The following is a 23960-nucleotide window of genomic DNA, read 5'->3' on the forward strand; positions in this document are numbered from 1 at the left end:
TACATGAATGGCACAGAAAATTGGGGCACGCACATTTTGAGAAAGTGAAAAATACTCCAAAGCATAGTCAAGATTTGGAACTAACACATTGTGAGCATGTGGATGAATGTGAGGTATGCTATAAAACAAAAATGACTGTGACTCCTGTAAATAAGAGCTGTGAAAGTACTACCACTAAACCCTATCAGCTCATACATGTGGATTTGGCTGGACCTTTCCAGTGCTCAAAAGGTGGGGCAAGGTTTTATTTAGTGATTGTGGATGATTTTTCCAGATTTACACATGTATTCTTATTGAAAAAGAAAAGTGAAGCAGAAGATAAATTAAAGGCATTTATACAGAGGACAGAGACACAATATGGGGTTGTTATCAAAAATATCAAATCAGATCAAGGTGGGGAATTCACCAGTAATTCATTCAGAACATATTTGGAAAAGAAGGGAATAATACAAAGTCTCACTGCTCCCTTCAACCCATCCTCCAACGGAACTGCAGAGAGGAGGAACCGGTCACTGCAGGATTCAATGAGAGCCATGCTAGCAGATGCAGATATGAATAACACTTATTGGGGTGAATGCATTCTGTACACTACATACATTCAGAACCGCCTTGTGCACAGAGTAATAGGCATGTCTCCATATGAGAAACTGACTGGAAGAAAACCCAGGGTAAAACACATAGAGCGTTTTGGAGCTAAATGCTGGGTGCATGTTGCAAAGCAGAAAAGGCATGGTAAATTAGCCTCAAGAGCTCAGGCAGGTCGTATTTTGGGATTTCAGAATTCATATTATAGAATTTGGTTGCCTGAGAAACAACAAGTAGTGTTAAGTAGAAGCATAAAGGTGATAGATAAACCTTGGAAAGACAGTCAAACAGTAATACTTGATAGTGCAAGCAAGCAGGAAGCAGCAGATGTGCCTTTTGGGCATCAAATACCATTAAGAACCGCATTGACTGACTTAATTCAAAGTGGCAAACATACTGTGAAAAGACTGAGGAGTGAAGACATAGCAATGCAAGATAAAGAGGTGCCAGGTACTAGTGCAGGAACAAGTGCAGACACAGGTGCAGGACCAAGTAAAATTGAGAGTGATGAAGAAATGGAAATAGATACTGTTAGACGGTCAGAAAGAAAAACGAAAGGAAAACCACCTCATAGATTTACATTTAACGTTACACAAAAGAATGATGAGACAGATGAATATCCTGTAGAATGGGAAAAAGAAGGGCCAATAGACAAAGAAACAATGGATCTCATGTGGAAATACTGTATTGAAGAATGAAATATAAATGAGTGTTATCAAATAAAAGTGAATAAATGACTCTGTAAAACTTGTGTGAATAAAGAATAAAACCTGAAATGGAAATGTAAATAGATACTGTAAGGAAACATGTACTGGTGTGTATTGAAATGAAAAGTTGAGAGTGTATAAATGTAACAATGTAGTTTGTAATCTGTGAGTCTCAGGTGGGGGCTGTTGTTCAGTAAAGCATGCTATGAGACTCACAGACAGGGTTTTTAGCAGAGAGAAGGAAACCTGAAGCAAAAGAGTTAAGCAGAGCAGAGGGGTTGCCAGGTTCCTCAAGGCCAGCAGGTGGTTGACAAGGGAACCGGATAGATAAGAAGCTGCTCTTGCAGAAGCTCTGGGGTGGGGGAAAAGTCATTTTGGAGAGAGAACTGCGTTTTGTGTTTTTGTCAGTAAAGACTCTTACAAGGAACTTGCCTGGCCTGGCTTATTTACTGTTCTATGCGACACTTGAATTACTTACTTGTATGATCTCTATACGCACGCACCGACATACACTAACTCACTAAAGTCCCTAACTATACTCTAGACATGCTCTGCAACGTGTGAAGGAAGTTGACTCAACGACCCCCCCCGGGAGCGGCAGGCTTATATAGGAAATGTATTTGAACATAATCTCTGACTCCTCCGTAATTCCTGTCTTTGCCCTGTCCGTTTCTCGTGGCGGCGGGAACGAGGAGACAGAGGACGCGCCTCCAACTGCTCATCTGAAGACACCTGCTCCCGAGCAACAGGCTCGAGGTCAGGGGGCAGTGCCACACTGGAATCCTCCTGGGAACTGCTTGGAAAAGGAGGGACTGGCACTGACTCCGAAGCTTCCTCCCACAAGTTCTCTGCATCAACTGGGGGCGGTGCGGGCGGCTCCTCGGAAAGGGCATTACTCATGGGAACTGGCTGGAGAGAAGGCTGCCCCCCTCCCGTACGCTCCTGCTCAGACACAACAATCCCCAACTCTGCTTCTTCTGACTGCGAAGGAGCCTGAAACTCATGCCTCCCCCCTTCCTGTCCCTTCTGAGTTGGCTGCAGCACAACAACTGCAGTTTCAGATTCAACTGTTAATATGCCCAAAATAGAAATAGAGCATAATCTCCAGTTTGAAACACAAAAGGCTGTCTTCACCATCATATGACATTGACCAATAAAAAGGCTTGGAAATTAATAAAAATAAATTTGACACAGATTTCTAGGATAAATGAGGGAAATTTAATTTTCTAGGTTAGATTCTCTATAGAAACAGTAGTAACACAGAAAAGAAGCAAAGTAAGACCATCACCAACAAACATACAAAAGTGTAGTTCTCCATATTTAGATATGGCAGTTGTTGTCAGCACTCACCATATGCTCAGAGGCACGTTACCAAATTCTTCCAAGCTACACAGCAAGTGGATTGGACTGTGAAAGACCAACCCAAATTGTGTTCACATTTTGACAAATTTGCAGGCAGCACAGTATCTCAGAGAGGAGCTCAGGTCTCCTGCTGCCCTGGTGCATTCACTATAGCTGCCCAATTTCCCTGCTTTTTAAAGTTTGGTAGAAATATCTGTTGGATATACGTACATTCTGAAACCACAAGGTTATTTGCCTATTAGTGAATTAATTACTTTTTTTGCTAGTGTTGAACCTTCAGACAGGCACAGGAGATAGTTCTTTATCAAACATAGTCATACCTTAAGAAATAAAAACTAAAAAAACCCTAAAACAGATCTTAGCAGAAGCTGGAAAACAGGTTTAAGCTGCAATCCAATACATGTCTACTCAGAAGTAAGCTCCATTGGGTTCAATGCGGCTTACTGCCAGGTAAGTGCATATTGGATTGAAGCCTTACTTGAATGTAAAGGAACAGACTCACTTCTTCTAGTAGTTTAGTTTTCAAAATATATTGAAGTATGCTTGCTTGAGCACATTATAATTAAATCAGTAATCAAACACCACAAATCCGTACTCACAAGACATGGTGTCTCAGAAGTGATTGTGAGCGACAACAACCTTCCATTTTACTGCCTTAAGTTAATTATTTCCTCAGTCAAATGACATGGCAGAAAAAGCAATTCCAATAGGAGAGAAGAAATCTGAACTGGACAACACAGGGCCAAGTCTGAGTCTACTAGATTACAGAAATGCATCTACAGGAGATACCGAGATACCTGCCCAACTTTTAATAGGAAGCACTTTGAAAACCAGATTTCCCTTCTCATCATCACTGTTATAATTACAACTGGCAATAGGAGACATTACAGCACTACATCTCCCATGTTTCCCAAAATAAGAACAATGAGCAGGGCCAGAGGGAGTAGCCCCATCCCCAATGCCACAGACTCCTCCTCTGCTATCTGTATATGCAGCACAAATGCCTGCAAGGTGGAGGCCTGTATGCATATTGTTTATATGTGCAAAGGCTTCCACAGAATCTGTGGAACAACTTCGTATTCATATTGTACATCCAAAGCACTATAGCACAGATCGGTTGGGTTCGCATGTAACATCAAACCAAACCATGGTTCAATGTGGCTGTTTTGCTCGTCTCCTGCTCTGCTGCTTCCACACTACCAGAAACTAAGCCATGGCTCCTCGCTCCAAACATACCACAAGCAGTAAGCCAAGAGTTACCATGAGCCCAGGTTCAGACATAATGCTATGCTAAACCATGGCTTAGCTCCCAACAGGGCAACAGCAGGAGTGGAGTGAACGAAGCAGCTGCAGTTTCCTTACAGTGCGCCAGCACACTTGCTCTTTCACTTTAAGCTATAGTTTGGCTCAGCGTGATGCGAGAACAAGTGAGGTCATTATTTCAGTGGCTTCAAGCCAGTTTCAGCAATACCATGTTGGAAATAAATCAAGTTGCTTACGTTGTAGTATTATTCATTACATTTCTATCCATGTCCGTCTTCTTAGGAGATTAGAAACAACAAAAGTCCCCCACATCACCCTGCCATTTTATCTGCACAATTACCCTAGGAGGCCAAGGGAGGTTTGAAACCCAGGTTGCCCCCCCCCTGCAGTGCATTAACTACTACCCCACACTGGCTGTCATTATTATACTGTGGGATGCTTACTGCAGCCTACAGAAAGTTTCAAAGCTACATCCTCATGGAGCTGCACAAGAAGGCTTAAGATGAATCCAGAAATAGCTTTACCAGCACTGTGTCATAAAAGATGACAAGACATTTTCTTTATACAATAAATTGTTTACATCAAAGCAAGGAAAATACAGCCAGCTATATTTCTGGCAGAGCAGAGACTGTCCTGAGAAAAAATAAGCAGAAAGATAATTAGGACAGCTAACCAAAAACCCAGATGCATTTGTGACATTAAAAAAAAAGTGCAAAAGATGAAAGAGGGTTTAAGAAAAAGAGATTGCTCATCTAGCTTTAAGCAATTTATGTTGAATTTTCTCCAGATTAAATAATAGACCCAAGTGGAAACTTTTAATACATATGCATACCTCAAGCTTTTATTTTAAACTAAGGGCTGGTTTACGGGAAAAACAGCCTTGCATAGGACTCACATCAATCAACCCCACTACAGAGTTATGTAAAACTTTTATACATGATCCTCCAATTCAGTAGATATCAAAGATAGAATCCCCTGTCAATCCCTTTTCCTTTTCTGTTGTGGCTTTCAGATTTCAAGCCTGACAGCAGGAACTGTCTGATCACTGACATTTGTGAGCCACCCTTAAAGACATCTTCAACTGAAAAGTAGCATAAAAATGCTTTAAATAAATTAAAAATGTTTTAGACAAATAAATATGCAATGAAAACAGCAATATGAAGAAAGCATAAAGTTGGCTCAATAGAAAGAAAGTTGAGCACCAGAAACATTAAAATAAAAAGCAAATGTTTAAAATCAGCTTCTGGGGCATAATGGAAAGCTTGCAAAAACAAAAAAGGTCTTCACCTGGAATCAAAGCATACATCAAATTCAGCACTCAGAGGGTCATTGCACATGCAGGGCACCATAGGTGGAAGAAGGTTGTAGATATGTTGTTGTTGTTGTTAGGTTTATATCCCGCCCTTCCTCTCAGCAGGAGCCCAATGTTATGCATTGCATAGACCTACAAATCTAAGACAAGGCATACGTGGCATTCTATTAAGGTGAATTATCAGTAGAGCCTCTAGACCGAGGGGGGGGGGGAAGAATCGTCTTCAGCCCAAGGGCCACATTCCCTTCTGGGGATCACATTCTAGTGCTGGGCAGGGCCAGAGGCAACAGCGGACTAAACAATGAATGTAAAGTTTACCTTTGTACAGTTGTCTTTTTCTAAACACACACACTATCCTCCATCCAGGCAAGCATTGTCAGAGTTCAAAAACACATTCCAGCCTGGCAAAAACCCTCAAGGAGAGGGTGGCCTGAGGAGAGACCCAATGGCTACATAGAGGGGACTGGAGGGTTGCATTTGGCCTCCATAGCCGTGGTCCCCCCCTCCTGCTCTAGACTTTTGATTATCTGCTGTTTAATGCTCTGCTAGTCCCTTTGGGAGATCCACTGGATAACAATCCTTTACAGTTTTAGACAGAAGATACATACTTTGTATTATTGTTTTACTGTGCTTGCAACAACTTACCTGGCTGGGATAAGGGACATCTGTTAGATGTTTTTATCTATCGTTTGTCGTTTTGCTGGCTTTGTTTCCATTTTTTAACATTGGCCTTTTGACTTTACACTATTATCGCATTGGTGGTGGTGGTGTTATATACTTTCAAGTCAATTATGATTTATGGTGACCCTATGAATCTTTTCTGGATATATTCATAGGGTTTTCATGGCAAGAGGTATTCAGAGGTGATTTACCATTGCCTTCCTCTAAGCCTACAGCACCCAGTATTCCCAGGCAGTCTCCCATCCAAGTGTTCAGGATAGTATGGCTGTAGGCCTCATTGGTATAGACCACTTTTAAAACTGCGACTATTTTTTTAAAAAAAACAGGGAAGCAGTCAAAGTATTTTTATATGAATAAATAAATGGTAGGGCAATGGCAAGTAGCCCATCAGTTCTACACCATTTACATCTAGAAGAAATCTAAAATAGTTCATAAACACAGGTTTTCAGCAGCAAATATGCTTAGATTTGCTCATTACATAGTTGATGAATACATATTTTAGCACTGAACATGCTGAGACCAGTTTTTTTAGCAGCACAATTTAACATAGGAGATGGGAGCCTATGGCCCTCCAGATATTGCTGAACCAAAACTCCCATCAGCCCTAACAAGTACAACCAAGGATGATGGAAAGTATAGTTCAGCAACATCTGGACGACCAAAGGTTCTCCAGCCCCGATCTAAAATGTGTCTGGAATAAAGAAAGGAAAGGGACAAGCAGGGGCAGGAGGATGTACTGCAGTAAAAGACAAAATGTGAACATGATGTAATATGTTCTTGTCTGGTCCTGCAGGGCAAGAAATACAGCAAAACATGAAGACAAAAATCTAGGGAGCCCATCAAAGACTCCCCAGTCGGAATGGAGAAAATCAAGGGAGATAAAGCGCAGAGTGTCATGAGTCCCACAGAATGTCCCTGGAACTATGATGAAGAAGAGGAGGAGATAGACTGGGATTTGGGAGAGGGCCCTAGCGTCTCGCAATCAGAGGGCATTGAAGCCAAAGGTCACAGCTCCATTGGCACCAACAGCTCCATCCCCATAGCTCATTACAACTGTCGAGACATTGCCTGATCAAGAGACTGCCCTTTCACCCCCATTCCCCATCCACTCTGCCACCACTGCTGTGCACACCTCCTCCCGAAGAGAGGACTTTGCAGACAGATCTCCACTGTCCTCGCCTCGGACACAGAGGCAACTGCACCAGCAAGCTCAAAGGCTTCCCACAGTCCCACTAAGGAGGAGCGCTTGCATGCACACTCCCATTCAATGACATCTTCCTCACACAAGTAGATGAACCTGCCCACATTGACTTAAGGGTTGTAAGAGGGCATGTCTAGCTGCTGCAACATCTCAGTTCTGTGTAGTCGTGCCTAGTTATGCCAAGTAGAGTTGCAGCATCCTGTGTAATCTGTAAGCTGATCTATGAAGCATTCTGAACCTAAATTTTCTATAAAACCAATTATAGGAAAGCACATCTACATGTCCAAATCTGACTTCAGCAGCCTAGGGCAGGACACAGTCCTGGACAAGTAAACTGGTGACTGGGGGTAGTGACCGGGAAGAAAGAAGAATCTGGACCTGGTTCTAGATGTGTAAGAACCAATATCTCTGTGTATGTTGTAGGGATGGGGGAGAAATTTGATTCCGTTCACTCAGTTTCATTTAAAGGCAGGCCTACCTAATTCACACTTTCTGAACCAATACATGCTCCAAAACAGAGCCACCCTTCAAAATTCACACTTCTCCGAATTTTGTAATGCAGTTCTCCAGCCAAGTAATTTGTACAAAAATGCACATGTGGAGTCAAAGTATTTATAAAAACTCATATATTGGTGAAAATAACATACAAAAATGCATTAGATTGGGGGGGAATGATCTGCATAAAAAGTGTATATTAGGCAAAACTGCATACAAATGTATATAGTAGGAGAAATTTGCACTAAACATTGGTGAATTTTCATGAGGACCTGCTTTAAAAAATTGCAAAACTAATGTGGAAATGGGAAGAACTGACATATGACTGGAAAAATGAGTCCCCAAAATGGACAGATTTACCCATCCCTAGTATGGTTCCTTATTATTTGTGAGTTGCACTAGTATCTTAATAAATCTTGAAAATTATTTCAGCTTGTCTGATTTGTCACTGCTTGGTTTAGATAGTGGAAAGACCCCTATGGACTCCAGGAATGCAAAATCAAACAGGGTGAGCATCCCTGCAGAAAGGTACTGGGGCCACATTTTAAACTATCTCAGCACAAATCCTGCAATATCCATGACACCAAATGCACACTGGATTCCTCTTTCAGGGGGTTTGGAGACAAGGGGCATTGTTGTACTGCTCATGACTGTGAAAAGGCCATTCCTATGTAAATAAGAACATAAGAACATAAGAAGAGCCTGCTGGATCAGGCCAGTGGCCCATCTAGTCCAGCATCCTGTTCTCACAGTGGCCAACCAGGTGCCTGGGGGAAGCCCGCAAGCAGGACCCGAGTGCAAGAACACTCTCCCCTCCTGAGGCGTCCGGCAACTGGTTTTCAGAAGCATGCTGCCTCTGACTAGGGTGGCAGAGCACAGCCATCATGGCTAGTAGCCATTGATAGCCCTGTCCTCCATGAATTGGTCTAATCTTCTTTTAAAGCCATCTAAGCTGGTGGCCATTACTGCATCTTGTGGGAGCAAATTCCATAGTTTAACTATGCGCTGAGTAAAGAAGTACTTCCTTTTGTCTGTCCTGAATCTTCCAACATTCAGCTTCTTTGAATGTCCACGAGTTCTAGTATTATGAGAGAGGGAGAAGAACTTTTCTCTATCCACTTTCTCAATGCCATGCATAATTTTATACACTTCTATCATGTCTCCTCTGACCTGCCTTTTCTCTAAACTAAAAAGCCCCAAATGCTGCAACCTTTCCTCGTAAGGGAGTCGCTCCATCCCCTTGATCATTCTGGTTGCCCTCTTCTGAACCTTTTCCAACTCTAGAATATCCTTTTTGAGATGAGGCGACCAGAACTGTACACAGTATTCCAAATGCAGCCGCACCATAGATTTATACAATGGCATTATGATATCGGCTGTTTTATTTTCAATACCTTTCCTAATTATGGCTAGCATGGAATTTGCCTTTTTCACAGCTGCCGCACACTGGGTCGACATTTTCATCGTGCTGTCCACTACAACCCCGAGGTCTCTCTCCTGGTCGGTCACTGCCAGTTCAGACCCCATGAGCGTATATGTGAAATTAAGATTTTTTGCTCCAATATGCATAATTTTACACTTGTTTATATTGAATTGCATTTGCCATTTTTCCGCCCATTCACTCAGTTTGGAGAGGTCTTTTTGGAGCTCTTCGCAATCCCTTTTTGTTTTAACAACCCTGAACAATTTAGTGTCATCAGCAAACTTGGCCACTTCACTGCTCATTCCTAATTCTAGGTCATTAATGAACAAGTTGAAAAGTACAGGTCCCAATACCGATCCTTGAGGGACTCCACTTTCTACAGCCCTCCATTGGGAGAACTGTCCGTTTATTCCTACTCTCTGCTTTCTGCTTCTTAACCAATTCCTTATCCACAAGAGGACCTCTCCTCTTATTCCATGACTGCTAAGCTTCCTCAGAAGCTGTCGGAAGGCAGAGCTGGGGTCCCAATCCCGTGGAGCTGGATCCCGGAGAGTTGGGAGAAGAGTATTCGGATGGATGGCAGAGGGAAGGGGGAGGAACTTCCCCCCTTTGGAGCGAAGACGAAACAGAGGAACTGCCAGTGATAAGGTCGCTTAGCGACAGGGAGCCTGAGCCCTCCCTGGACATTCTCACGCCTCCCCCTCTTTCAGGCTCAGAGCAAGAGGGGAAAGAGGGAGGGCTGCTCACAGCCGAAAAGCGGGGAGACAGTTTACCATCAGCCCCTCCCCTATCCCCCATCCTGGAATCGGAAACTTCAGAAGAGGAGGGGGTGATGCTTCCCCCCTCACCGCGCACACGCAGACAGCTGAAAAGACAGGAGAGAAGGGGGGAAGGCGGGCAGTACCTGAGGGGCAGTTAAGGAGGAGCGAAAGATTGCGCACCCGTTTGGCCCCTTCTTAAAGAACAGGCGGGAAGAAGTCCCTTGCTCTGTCAACTTTCTCCCAATGCCGCAGGACCTGTATCCCTGTATTGCTTCATGACAAAACGCAGTCTTTGTTTGGACATTACCCTAATAAAACACGAATTAACTACAGCCGTTGGTCTGGTTCCTGAGTCACATCCTGGGCCTGACAGCTTGACAGAGCCACCTAAATCACCCTCAACGCTCTCTTCACTTGACTGGGACAAGATGTCAAAGGGAGCAGCGGGGGGGACAAACCCCACTTCTGAGATGGAAGAAGTGGAACTCTTGAGGACTAAGGTAGCTGATTTGCAGACGGATGTTCAAGCCCTGCTAGCAGCAGTCAAGGCGCTGAAGACGGATAATCAAACCTTGAAGGCCACGATAGACCAGATGCGAACAGCCCCTCCAGCTGCCGTAATAAAGGTTCCCATTGGATTGCCCCCAAAATACGCGGGACAAAGTGATCAGTTGGCAACCTTCGTGGCTCAATGTGAGTTATATCTGGATGTCAGGCACACGGAATTTCCAGACGATGGGGCTAAAGTAGCTTTCGTGATTAGCCTCCTGGAGGGAGAAGCTGCAAAATGGGTGACTCCGTATCTCGTGAGAAAGGATACTGTCTTAGGAAGGTACAGAGGATTTATACAGGAGATGACCGAGATGTTTCAAGACCCGCAAAGGGCTGAAACAGTAGCGCGGCAACTAGGCGCTCTGAAGCAAGCTAAAGGGACTGTTTCCGAGTACACTAACGCTTTTAAAATTCTGTCCCAGGAAACTGGTTACAATGACGCCGCCCTGATGTTTATGTACCGGAGTGGATTAAATGCTGAAATCCTGGATGAGTTGGCCAGGACCTCCCCCCCCGCTGACCTACCAGGGCTCATCCGGCTATGCCTACAGATAGATCACCGGATGGAAGAAAGGCGCCTGGAAAGGAAGCAGGAGGTCCCGAGATACTCAGCCTCGGCATCCCGCAACAAGACCCTTCCCACTGCAGGGATGGCAGGTAATGCAACTGAGGGACAGGGAGGGGCTAGGCCAAGACTGTCGGAAGAAGAAAAGGAAAGACGACGCCGGGAACGTTTATGCTTTTATTGTTCAAAGCCGGGCCATGTGGCCAGAGACTGTGGACTGAAAGGGGGGAAAGCCGAGCCATCGGGAAACTAGAACACCCAGTCCACATGCAGGCCGGTGGACTGGGGGCAGCGTTGTATAAAGGCCCCCCAACGATCCAACCTCCCTCAAAGGGGGTGTTGGTCTTGCCTATTTGGATTACAACTTCCAGAGGAGTGGTGTTTAATTCCACTGCCTTAATTGACAGTGGAGCCTCCACAAATTTTATTGATGCAAAGTTAGTCAAGCGTCATGGAATTTCCCGGTGGAAACTGGACGCTCCCCTAGCTGTGGAGACTATCGATGGGAGACCCCTGAAGTCAGGAGGGGTGACACAAGCCACGGAGGAAGTGAAACTTCAAATCCCTGGGCACGAAGAGTTCATTTCGCTATACGTGTCAGATCTCTCGAACTTTGAGGTGATTCTGGGAATGCCCTGGCTAGCAAAGCATGAACCCAAAATAAGTTGGAAGGAGGCGGTGGTGTGGTTCACCTCACAGTATTGCCAGGAGAACTGTCAACCTGAAGGAATCAAGAACACCTTAGCGGGGGCAGTGCAAGAGATCGAGCAAGTGACCCTGCCGCCAAAGTATGAAGAATTCAAAGATGTGTTTGATGAAAAAGAGGCAGAGACTTTACCCCCCCACCGCCCTTACGACTGTGCGATTGATCTAGTGCCAGGAGCCAGCATCCCATCAGGGAGAATCTACTCTCTCACAGAGAATGAGAGGGAGGCCCTGCAGGAATTCCTGGATAAAAACCTGAGGCGAGGATTCATACGCCCCTCACAATCCCCTGCTGGAGCGCCACTATTGTTTGTGAAAAAGAAGGGGGGGAACTCAGACCCTGTAACGACTATCGCGCATTGAACCAGATCACCATCCTCAACAGCTACCCGCTGCCCCTGATCTCAGAGTTGCTGGACCGACTGCGCTCTGCAAAAATCTTCACGAAGTTGGATTTGAGAGGAGCGTACAATCTGATCAGAATGAAGGAGGGAGATGAATGGAAAACAGGATTCTTGACCGCTTACGGACAGTATGAATACCTGGTCATGGCGTTCGGGCTTTGTGGAAGTCCAGAAATTTTTCAAAAATTCATGAACGACGTGTTTAGAGACTTGTTGGACACGTATGTAATCTGTTACTTAGATGATATCCTGGTGTTCTCAAAGAACCAGGAAGACCACGACCAGCATGTGAAGACGGTGTTGAAGAGACTGAGAGAAAATCACCTGTATGCTAAATTAGAGAAATGTGGATTTGACCTCAAGTCTCTAGACTTCCTTGGATATCGAACCTCAGCAGAAGGCGTGGAGATGGACCCAGGGAAAGTAAGCTGCATATTGGACTGGGGCCAACCTGTCACCAAAAAGGATGTACAACGGTTTTTGGGGTTTGCCAATTATTACAGAAAGTTCATTCCAGGGTTTTCCAAATTAACAGCTCCTCTGACTGACTGTTTAAGGGGGAAGAAGAAGTTTCAATGGACAGAGAACACCACCGAGGCCTTTGAGGAGCTGAAGAGAAGGTTTGCTACTGAGCCCATTCTGCGCTTTGCTGATCCGAACCGCCCTTTCGTAGTGGAAGCAGATGCTTCAGATTTTGCCATTGGGGGGGTCCTGCTACAATTAGACCAAGAAGGGAAGGAGCTGCACCCCTGTGCTTACTTCTCTCGGAAGTTAAAGCCTGCAGAGAAGAACTACACAGTTTGGGAGAAGGAGCTGCTGGCCATCAAGGACTCTTTTGAAAACTGGAGACAATACCTAGAGGGGACCTCTCATCGAATTGAAGTGCGCTCTGACCACAAGAATCTTGAAAGCCTCCAAACAGCCAGAAAGCTGAACCAGAGACAGATAAGATGGTCCCAGTTCTTCACTAGGTTTAACTTCCAGATTACTTACCATGCCCAAGCCAAAAACCAGAGAGCGGATGCCTTATCCAGACAGCCACAATACAAAGAAAGTGAATCCGAGGACCAGCCTCAGTACGTAATCCCGCCAGAGAAATTAATGTTGGGAGTATGCCAGCCTTCATGGGAAGAGGAACTCAAAAAGGCACAACAAGAAGATGCAGACATGCTAAAATATCAGCAGGAGACGGGACAAGGTCAAGACTCAGAAGTAACCTTTCACTGGAGAAATGGACTGTTATGGTTCAAAACCGCCAGATATGTGCCAGAAGGGGAATTAAGGCTCAGAATCCTACGCCAGTGTCATGATTCCATCACAGCGGGACACTTTGGGATTTACAAGACCATTCAGAACATGGCCAAGGACTTCTGGTGGCCTAAAATGCGTCAGGAAATTGAGAGTTATGTAAAGTCCTGCTCTGTCTGTCTGCGGACAAAAACACAAACAGGGACACCAGCAGGACTGTTACAACCGTTGCCTGTCCCACACGAACCCTGGAAGGACCTCTCCATGGATTTTATAACTGATCTACCCAAGTCCCAAGGAATGACAGCCATCTTAGTAGTGGTGGATCTACTTACCAAAATGGCACACTTTCTTCCTTGTGCAGGGGCCTTAGAGGCTAAAGAAACGGACAAGTTATTCATAAAAGAAGTCTACCGGCTGCATGGATTGCCAAACAGCGTAGTCTCAGACCGAGGAACTCAGTTCACAGCCAAATTTTGGAGAGCAATGTGGAAACAGTTGCAGACGGAATTAAAACTCTCCTCCGCCCATCACCCCCAGACAGAACGGAATGCTTGAACGCCGTTTTGGAAAGATATTTACGAAGTTATGTGTCCTATCAACAGACTGACTGGGTATCATATTTGCATTTTGCAGAGTTCGCCTACAACAATTCTCTGCACTCCAGCACTCAACAAACCCCGTTCTTCGCTAATTATGGATTCCATCCTAAAGTCTTTCCAAGCAGCTCAGAAGGAATGCTGGTACCGGCAGCTGAGAACTTCCTTAAGGAATTGCAAGCGGCGGAACAGACACTGAAACAGCAGTTAAACGAAGCCAAAACGGAGTACAAGCGAGTTGCTGACCTGCACAGGAAGGAGGGCCCCCCCTTCAACCGGGAGACCAGGTATGGCTGTCCACCCGCTTCCTCCAGATGCCGGGCAAATGTAGAAAATTACAAGACAAGAGGGTGGGTCCTTTCGAAATAGAAACTCAAATCAATCCCGTGGCGTACCGACTGAAGCTGCCTGACACGTTTAAAATACATCCTGTGTTCCATCGATCCCTCTTAACGAAAGCCGCCCCTCCCAGTGAGTTACGGCAGAGGAACCTCCCGGAGCTCCACTCCTGGTAAATGAGCAGCTTGAGTTTGAAGTTGAGGAGATCTTAGATTCCAGGATCAGACGCCACAAGCTGCAGTACTTGATTCACTGGAAAGGCTATGGGGTGGCTGACAGATCATGGGAAGATGCAGCTGATGTGCATGCTCCAGAATTGGTAAAACTTTTCCATCAACGTTTTCCCCACCGTCCCAAGCCAGACAAGGGGAGGGGGGCACAGCCTGGGAGGGGGGATGGTGTCGGAAGGCAAAGCTGGGGTCCCAATCCCGGGGAGCTGGATCCCGGAGAGTTGGGAGAAGAGTATTCGGATGGATGGCAGAGGGAAGGGGGAGGAACTTCCCCCGTTTGGAGCGAAGACGAAACAGAGGAACTGCCAGTGATAAGGTCGCTTAGCGACGGGGAGCCTGAGCCCTCCCTGGACATTCTCACGCCTCCCCCTCTTTCAGGCTCAGAGCAAGAGGGGAAAGAGGGAGGGCTGCTCACAGCCGAAAAGCGGGGAGACAGTTTACCATCAGCCCCTCCCCTATCCCCCATCCTGGAATCGGAAACTTCAGAAGAGGAGAGGGTGATGCTTCCCCCCTCACCGCGCACACGCAGACAGCTGAAAAGACAGGAGAGAAGGGGGGAAGGCGGGCAGTACCTGAGGGGCAGTTAAGGAGGAGCGAAAGATTGCGCGCCCGTTTGGCCCCTTCTTAAAGAACAGGCGGGAAGAAGTCCCTTGCTCTGTCAACTTTCTCCCAATGGCGCAGGACCTGTATCCCTGTATTGCTTCATGAGAAAACGCAGTCTTTGTTTGGACATTACCCTAATAAAACACAAATTAACTACAGCCGTTGGTCTGGTTCCTGAGTCACATCCTGGGCCTGACAGAAGCCTTTGGTGAGGTACCTTGTCAAACGCTTTTTGAAAGTCTAAGTACACTATGTCCACTGGATCACCTCTATCTATATGCTTGTTGACACTCTCAAAGAATTCTAATAGGTTACTGAGACAGGACTTTCCCTTGCAGAAGCCATGCTGGCTCTGCTTCAGCAAGGCTTGTTCTTCTATGTGCTTAGTTAATCTAGCTTTAATAATACTTTCTACCAGTTTTCCAAGGACAGAAGTTAAGCTAACTGGCCTGTAATTTCCGGGATCCCCTCTGGATCCCTTTTTGAAGATTGGCGTTACATTTGCCACTTTCCAGTCCTCAGGCACGGAGGAGGACCCGAGGGACAAGTTACATATTTTAGTTAGCAGATCAGCAATTTCACATTTGAGTTCTTTGAGAACTCTCGGGTGGATGCCATCCAGGCCCGGTGATTTGTCAGTTTTTATATTGTCCATTAAGCTTAGAACTTCCTCTCTCGTTACCACTATTTGTCTCAGTTCCTCAGAATCCCTTCCTGCAAATGTTAGTTCAGGTTCAGGGATCTGCCCTATATCTTCCACTGTGAAGACAGATGCAAAGAATTCATTTAGCTTCTCCGCAATCTCCTTATCGTTCTTTAGTACACCTTTGACTCCCTTATCATCCAAGGGTCCAATTGTCTCCCTAGATGGTCTCCTGCTTTGAATGTATTTATAGAATTTTTTGTTGTTGGTTTTTATGTTCTTAGCAATGTGCTCCTCAAATTCTTTTTTAGCATCCCTTATTGTCTTCTTGCATTTCTTTTGCCAGAGTTTGTGTTCTTTTTTATTTTCTTCATTCGGACAAGAAGACTTCTGAAGGAAGACTTTTTGCCTCTAAGAGCTTCCTTGACTTTGCTCGTTAACCATGCTGGCATCTTCTTGGCCCTGGCGGTACCTTTTCTGATCTGCAGTATGCACTCCAGTTGAGCTTCTAATATAGTGTTTTTAAACAACTTCCAAGCATTTTCGAGTGATGTGACCCTCTGGACTTTGTTTTTCAGCTTTCTTTTTACCAATCCCTTCATTTTTGTGAAGTTTCCTCTTTTGAAGTCAAATGTGACCGTGTTGGATTTTCTTGGCAATTGGCCAGTTACATGTATGTTTAATTTAATAGCACTGTGGTCACTGCTCCCAATCGGTTCAACAACACTTACATCTTGCACCAGGTCCCGGTCCCCACTGAGGATTAAGTCCAGGGTTGCCATCCTTCTGGTCGGTTCCATGACCAACTGGTCTAGGGAATAGTCATTTAAATAACAGACTGGTTCCAGTTCAGGCTTTTCGAAGGGGTGATAGACCATTTAAGATTGGTCAACTCTCAGACAACCATAGATTCCACTTGTTGTAGAAGATTCTGGATTTGCCCATGGACCTTGAATATCATTCTGTGGATGACCTAGTTGGTATACATCTATGGATCTCTGTGGCATCTTTTCTCCAGTATGATGAGTCCTGATTCTTAGTATACTGAGAAGCTAAGGGACCTGAAGGGTTTTTGTTTTTTTAAAAAAGACTGTTTTACCCTAGTTGACATATGATTTATGCCTCATCTAACAACATAGCATATTGGTCATAGATCACATTTTATAAGCAGAGAATACTGCACTGAGTATATTTTTGCAAAAAACAAACACTTCATAGCTTATTCACAGCCCTTACTGATCATGTCACCAGATACCTCCTTAATAGCTTTCTTTCTGTACAGAATGAAGAAAATAATATGCCCAGCCTTATGCAGAAAGGACAGCTGAAGACTCAAAGTCTCCCTGAATCGGTTAGGGGAAATTCAACGCAAAAAGACAAACACTCTTTGTTTGAAAAGAGCAAACAGATGTACGACTTGACTTGTTTTTCTAGTTCCCCGGAAGATGTATTACAACTCAAGTGGGGTGAATACTTTTGAACTATTAATAGGAAACATTTAATCAGCAAGGAAAGTGTATTGCATGTTTTGTTAGGGTTTCCATCATATTTTGCTCCAGGGCAATGGTGGCTGGTGGCTCCATGTCAGTTGGTCAGTGGAATCTGCTCCGGATTTTAGTCCAATCTTTCAAGAAGGTGTGCAAGGTGCTTCAAAAATTCCTTTGTCTCAGGCAGCAAGAAGTTCTAGTTAAAACTATTTCTCATATTCTTCTAAACAACACATGACCAAAAGCCAAGTACATGTGGACAGCAGGTAGTGGACAAACCTCAATCCAGGAATTCAACTATGACCAAAGTGTTGAATATGATCCCCAACCACCAAGGAGCAAGTCACAAGGACTGCAAATGCTCATATACTTTTTATTCTTTCCTTTCATCCAGACCAATACCTAGGATCCCCATTGGGAGCCACAAATCCCCAATGACTATATGCCTAAAGAAGCAGATTTCTATACCTCTTTGAAGAACACAAGAATTATTTCTGCAACTGGCTAACAATAACTGCCCAGAAAGAGATTGCTGAACGGTTAAGTAGGACACAGCTGTGGTGAATATCTCGTAAAGCAATGTAACATGCAAAAATAGATTTCCGTATCTGAATGACCAGGAACATTCAATGCAAAACTTTCCAAAACAATCCATCTGGGTATATATTTTCTAACCAGAAAAGTGTCACAATAATAATCCAAATTGCTAGTGTTTATTAGTACTCTGAACATGGCCCTAAGCACACTAATGAAGGGGAAAGAGTCTCATTTCTACCTTATTTTGAAGAGATGATTGAGATGCTTTTTAAAAAGGAATGCATTTATCCAATCCCAGTTCTCTAGCCTAGTACCGAGAAAAGTCTCTGCAGTTGGCAGACAAGACATGGATCCACAATAGATACCAAAGCCCATCAGTCTGGGATGCCAACATTTGAAATCATGAAAGTTGTGCCATTAATGAACTAAGCTATTGTTTTGTGTTCCTCCCTTCTTAGAATAGTTGAAAGTTCCAGCACACCGTTACAGGGTCAATTTTCCTTTCACATGAGGGCATACTGGGATACTTGTTGTTTCATATTTACAGATAGAACAACTAGGATAACCACTTATACATCACCAAGAAAAAGACAAACGTTTTTGTAAATACAGCACCAAAATCATGTTTGGAGGATGGAAATAAGAGAATGGGGTTTTTTTCCCCTGTAGTAGCCTCCCTCACCCCCTCAGATTGTGGAACGCTCTCCCCAGAGAGGCTCACCTGTTGCTGACTTTGTTACCTTTCTGGTATCAGACAAAGATGTTTTGAATCTCCTGGGCATTTGGATAGCACTGATGGTGAGACTTTTGGTGGTTAAGGGGGTGAATACTTTGTGCTGTTATAGATGGCTTTAGTTTGGATGAACACTTTTATTATTTTATATTCACTGGATATGTTATGTATTTTGCATTGTGTATTTTATTATTGTGAATTGCTTCAGGACATCTCAGGATGTATGAAGTGACATATAAATATAATAAATAACTAAATAAAAGAGGAAATTATGTATTGAAATTGCATGTATAGATGCAAATTTAGAAACAGAAATAATTTAGATAGAAATATAACACATCTCACCATTGTGGAGAAGATTGTGACCGGGTGACTGGTGTACCTTCTCAGTCTGCCATCCAGATGCTGACTGTTGATGGGCAACTTCAAGGCCCCTCCTGCTCTCCCTTCTTAAGGTTCTTTATCTTTAAACCAAACTTAAGACAGGCAGCCCTTCAGTCAGAGGACTGTTAAGTAAGACACAGGCCATCCTACTGTATGTATAACTAAGCAGATATTATGCAGATGCAGAATATCCATCACAAAGCACCATTAGCACTTTGAAATCCCAACTAATCTTTGGGATAGAAACCTTGCAGTAATTTCTCCCCAAGGTCCAAATGCAAATAATTTCCTTTTTTGTCTTTGTTATGTCCTTTTGCACACCTGCCACACAGGGGTGAAACCAAATTCAAAACCTCTTCCCACTCGGCAGGGTTATGCAAACTGCCCTCTTACATGCCCCTCCACCATGTACATATCATCCCAGGCGATTCAGGAGCTCCACTCACAGCCCTGTACATTCAAAACCCTGATTTGAAAAATATTTGCCCACCTTTGGAGGGAAGAGGATAAAGTCATATGCATGATAGCCTTGGTGCAAAATGCTCACAATTGCACCTTTTATTTTTTTTAATTTATTTAAAATATTTCTATTCCGCCCTTCAGCCCTACAACAGGGCACTCAGGGCGGCTCACAATAAAATCACACACAATAAAAATCACAAAAACCTCAAAACAGATAAAAATCCATAAAATACAGTTAAGAAATATAGGGGAATGATATTAAAAGGGACTAAAGGGATACAAACTAAAAAAGGGGGAAATAAAATCAGTCACAGGCTCTACATTCAGTCCCTCCCAACAGCTCTCCAGAACAAGATGGTTTTCAGAAGTCCTCAGAAAACTATCACAGAGGGAGCAGAGCAGGTTTCTTGAGGTAGGGTATTCCAGAGCTTGGGGGCCACAGCTGAAAAGGCTCTCTGGCGCGTGCCTGCCAATCTGACATCTTTCATTCCAGGCACGCAGAAGAGACCAAAGGCAGCTGATCTTAAATCATGGGCAAATACATATGGGCATAAGCGGTCCCTCAGGTACATTGGTCCAAGGCTGTTTAGGGCTTTAAAGGTCAGAACCAGCACTTTGAATTGGGCCAAGAAACAAACTGAGAGCCAGTGGAGTAGATACAGCACAGGGGTTGTATGCTCCCTGTTCCGTAATCCAGTTAACATTCTGACTGCCGCATTTTGAACCAACTGCAATTTCCAAACTGTTTTCCAAGGCAGCCCCATATAGAGTGTGTTACAGTAATCAAGCCGTGATGTCACCAGTGCATGTGTCACTGTAGGCAGGTCAAATGCTTCCAGGAACAGGCGTAGCTGGTAGACCAGTTTGAGTTGGCCAAAAGCACTCCTGGCCACTGCAACCACCTGATATTCAAGCAGCAAGGAAAGATCCAGGAGTATTCCCAAACTGTGGACCTGCTCCTTCAAGGGGAATGTAACCCCATCCAGAACAGGTTGCATCCATATCCCTATCGCAGTTTTCCCCTTGACCAGCAACGCCTCCATCTTGTCTGGATTAAGTTTAAATTTGTTAGCCCATATCCAGCCCTTCACAGTCTCAAGCACCAGTTTAGGACAAGCACTCCCTGGAATCAGGTGGTAGAGAGAGATAGAGTTGTGTGTCATCAGCATATTGATGACATTGAACTCCAAATCTCTGGATGACCTCTCCCAGCTGTTTCATATAGATTTTAAAGAGCATGGGAGACAGAATGGAACCTTGCATGACCCCTTGTGGCCAGGGGGTCAAGCAGTAGTCTCCCAGCACCACTATCTGGGACCTGCCCATCAGGTAAGACCTGAGCCACCATAAAACAGTGCCTCCAAATCCCATTCCATCCCAGCTAGACAGCCCAGAAGGATACCACGGTCAATGGTATCAAAAACTACCCAGAGGTCCAGCAGCACCAACAGGGATGCATTTCCCCTGTCTGATGCCCTTCACAGGTCATCAAGCAGGGCAACCAAGCCATTCTCTGTCCCATGACTAGGACTGAAGCCTGATTGAAAAGGGTCTAGATAATCAGATTCATCCAGGAAAGCTTGGAGCTGAACAGCCACTACCTTCTCAACCACCTTGCCCAAAAAGGGGAGACTGGAGACTGAGCAGTTGTTAAGATCCACAGGGTCTAATGAAGGCTTCTTTAACAAAGGTCTTATCACAGCCTCCTTCCACAATGTTGTTATAGTACCTTCCCTTAGGAAGGTATTAATTAAATATGCCAACCAGCCAGCCACTTCCACTCTGGCAGATTTGATTAACCAGGATGGGCAAGGGTCAAGAGAGCAAGTAGTGGCCCTCATTTCTCCCAGAGCCCTGTCCACATCCTCAGGCTTTACAAGCTGAAAGGCATCCATAGAAAAATGACCAGAGGAAGCCTCAGGGACACTTGACACAACTGTAGTTAATGAGGAGTCCAAGTCAGTCCACAGGCAGGAAATTTTATCTGCAAAATGCCTCACAAACATGTCACAGTGAGCAACTGAGGGCTAAAGATCCAGTCTAGGGCCAGAGCTCCAAAGATCCCAGATCATCCTGAACAGCATCACCAGACAACACTGTGTTGATGCAAGGGTGGGAGAGAAGTAAGCTTCCTTCGCTACGATCACCGCCACATGATAGGCTTAAAAATAAGTTCTAGCCTGTGTTCAGTCAGAAGCAGATGGAGTTTTTCTCCATCGTCACTCTAGCCATTGTCCCTGCCATTTCATCAGGTCCAAGGTTTGAGTAAACCAAAGGGTACTACTTTCTGTATATCCATGTGGACTGGTAGCCATGTGTCACCAGTCCAGAAAGCATTGCACTGGCTGCCAGTGAGCTACTGGGCCCAATTCAAGGTGTAAATTCTAGCATGCTATGCCTGAAATGGCTTGCAGGCTGAGGCTGAATCCCGAGAAGACCGAGGTGCTGCTTGTGGGGGACAAGAGAAGGTTGGGAGATGTTGACCTGAAGTTCAGCGGGGTAAGTCTTCCCCTGAAGGACCAGGTCCGCAGCCTTGGGGTTGTACTTGATTCCAGGCTGTCCATGGAGGCTCAGATTTCGGCAGTGAGCCGGGCAGCCTGGTATCAACTACACCTCATACGAAGGCTGCAACCCTACCTTCCTGCTCATCAGCTCCCACTGGTAATACATGCCCTGGTCACCTCTCGTTTGGATTACTGTAATGCGCTCTACGTGGGGTTACCCTTGAAAACGGTCCGGAAACTACAACTTATACAAAACGCGGCGGCTCGACTACTTACGAATAGTCGCCGCCGGGATCACATCACACCTGTGTTGTTCGATCTACACTGGCTTCCTGTTGTTTTCCGGGCCCAATTCAAGGTGTTGGTATTAACCTTTAAATCCCTACACGGTTTCGGCCCAGTTTATCTAAAGGAGCGCCTTCAATGCCACCAATTATGCCGCCCGACACGATCAGCCACACAGGGCCTTCTCTCAATCCCGCCAACAAAAACAGCTAGATTGGCGGGAACTAGAGAGAGGGCTTTCTCAGTGGCGGCCCCCACCTTCTGGAACTCCCTCCCACAAGATCTCCGGCACGCCTCTTCCCTAAATGTCTTCCGCAAAGCCTTAAAGACCTGGCTCTTTCAACAGGCCTTCGGGATTTCCGGGGAGGGCTAACTGCTATGATTAAATGCCTCATGCCCTGCATTATTATTGCTTTTGCTGTTGCACTCTTTTATTTTGTATTATTGTGTTTTAATTTCCCACATGTAAGTCGCCTAGAGTGGCCATTGGTCAGATAGGCGACACACAAATTAAATTATTATTATTTATTATTTTATTTTCTTGCAACCAAACTACTGTACCTAAAAGAGCATCTCCCACAGTATCAACCTCAGGCCCTATTAACACCAACAGTTGGTCTGCTGCCACTGGGAGCTGCCCCTTACTCCTGACCCATGACAGGGCCTTTTTGGTGGCGTTTTCCCATTTTGTGGGATGCCCTTCCTGGAGAGATGTCTGTTTCTCATTATTAACTTTTAGGCAGAGATTTAAAACATTCCAATTCACCCGGGAACAGGATGGCTGAAAGATACTGTTCCTGGCCACCTTGAAATTATTAACTGGGAGGGTACATGAATCTTTAACATGTTTTAAATGTTCTTAATGCTTTTAAATGTTTTTAGATGATTTAATTGTTTTAAAATGTTCTGAATATGTTTTTATTTGTAACATTTGTTTACCGTGTCACTGTTTGCTGCCCTGGATTCCTTTGGGATGAAGGCCAGGATAGAAATTCTATACATTTCTAGAAAGGCTAAAATACAATAGGAACCATGCTGTGAACCAATGGTCTACATAAGCCCTATAATGATGTGTGCCTGGCCGATTCATAGCACACGTTGATAGCATCTATCTGCACGACTGATTTCACTGCCACTACAAACTTTCCAATTGCAGTATTATAGACATAGCTTCATAAATGGTTACATTCGTTATCTTGGTGGAATGCAGAATAGTTTGTTTATACTGTAACTCGCCTAATAAAAGATGGATTATGTGTGCAGTGTTCTCCCTTCCCCTTTTGATGAATTCATGTTGAAAACTGTCTTTTGAATCTGTCTTTTAGAAGTGGAGAATTAAATGTTAACATTTTGGAAAGCAAAAAATTGTACAAAGCAAGACATGTATATATGTGATCCTTCCGGATCATACCAGAGCGTGACGTTTGTTTGAAGGGTCAAAAACATTCAGCACAAATCTTACTGGAGAGTGAACATAGGAATTGAAGTTGCAGGCTACATTTTCTGTTTCCAGCAAGAAACTGCCTGAAGTTCAAAGTATGTTAAAAGAAAGTCCCATAATGGCAGTACAGAACAAACTCTTTCCCTGTTCCTAGAAATTCCTAGAAAGCACTATTAATTTATTTTGGAAAATAATGGCTGTGAGAACAGGACACACTGGAGGTCTCCACACAAAACTATAATAATAATAATAATAATAATAATAATAATAATAATAATAATAATAATAATAATAATAATAATGGTCAATCACATTTGCTACAAGTAGGAATGGAGGAGAAATTTGATTTTGTTTGCATTTTAGTGAGAAACTACCTAATTCACATTTTTTAATATGTGAACTGAAACACATCCATCCTTCAAAATTTACACTTCTCCAAATTTTGTGAT

The 23960-nt window shown here is 44.3% G+C and overlaps 1 protein-coding gene across 8 annotated transcripts in view; it reads right to left on the minus strand.

Annotated features, from left to right (window-relative positions):
• PDE4D (phosphodiesterase 4D) overlaps window positions 1–23960 on the minus strand; it is a 1048840-nt gene that overhangs the window by 1023116 nt on the left and 1764 nt on the right. The window contains exon 2 of one of the 8 annotated variants that reach the window (XM_061618453.1): window positions 18781–18911. The exons of the other annotated variants lie outside the window; for them this stretch is intronic. The gene's annotated coding sequence lies outside the window, so the exon portion shown is untranslated. The remainder of the gene's footprint in view (window positions 1–18780; window positions 18912–23960) is intronic. 8 annotated transcript variants of the gene reach the window in all.

Source organism: Rhineura floridana, chromosome 1, assembly GCF_030035675.1.
Source record: "Rhineura floridana isolate rRhiFlo1 chromosome 1, rRhiFlo1.hap2, whole genome shotgun sequence".
NCBI classification, from domain to species: domain Eukaryota; kingdom Metazoa; phylum Chordata; class Lepidosauria; order Squamata; family Rhineuridae; genus Rhineura; species Rhineura floridana.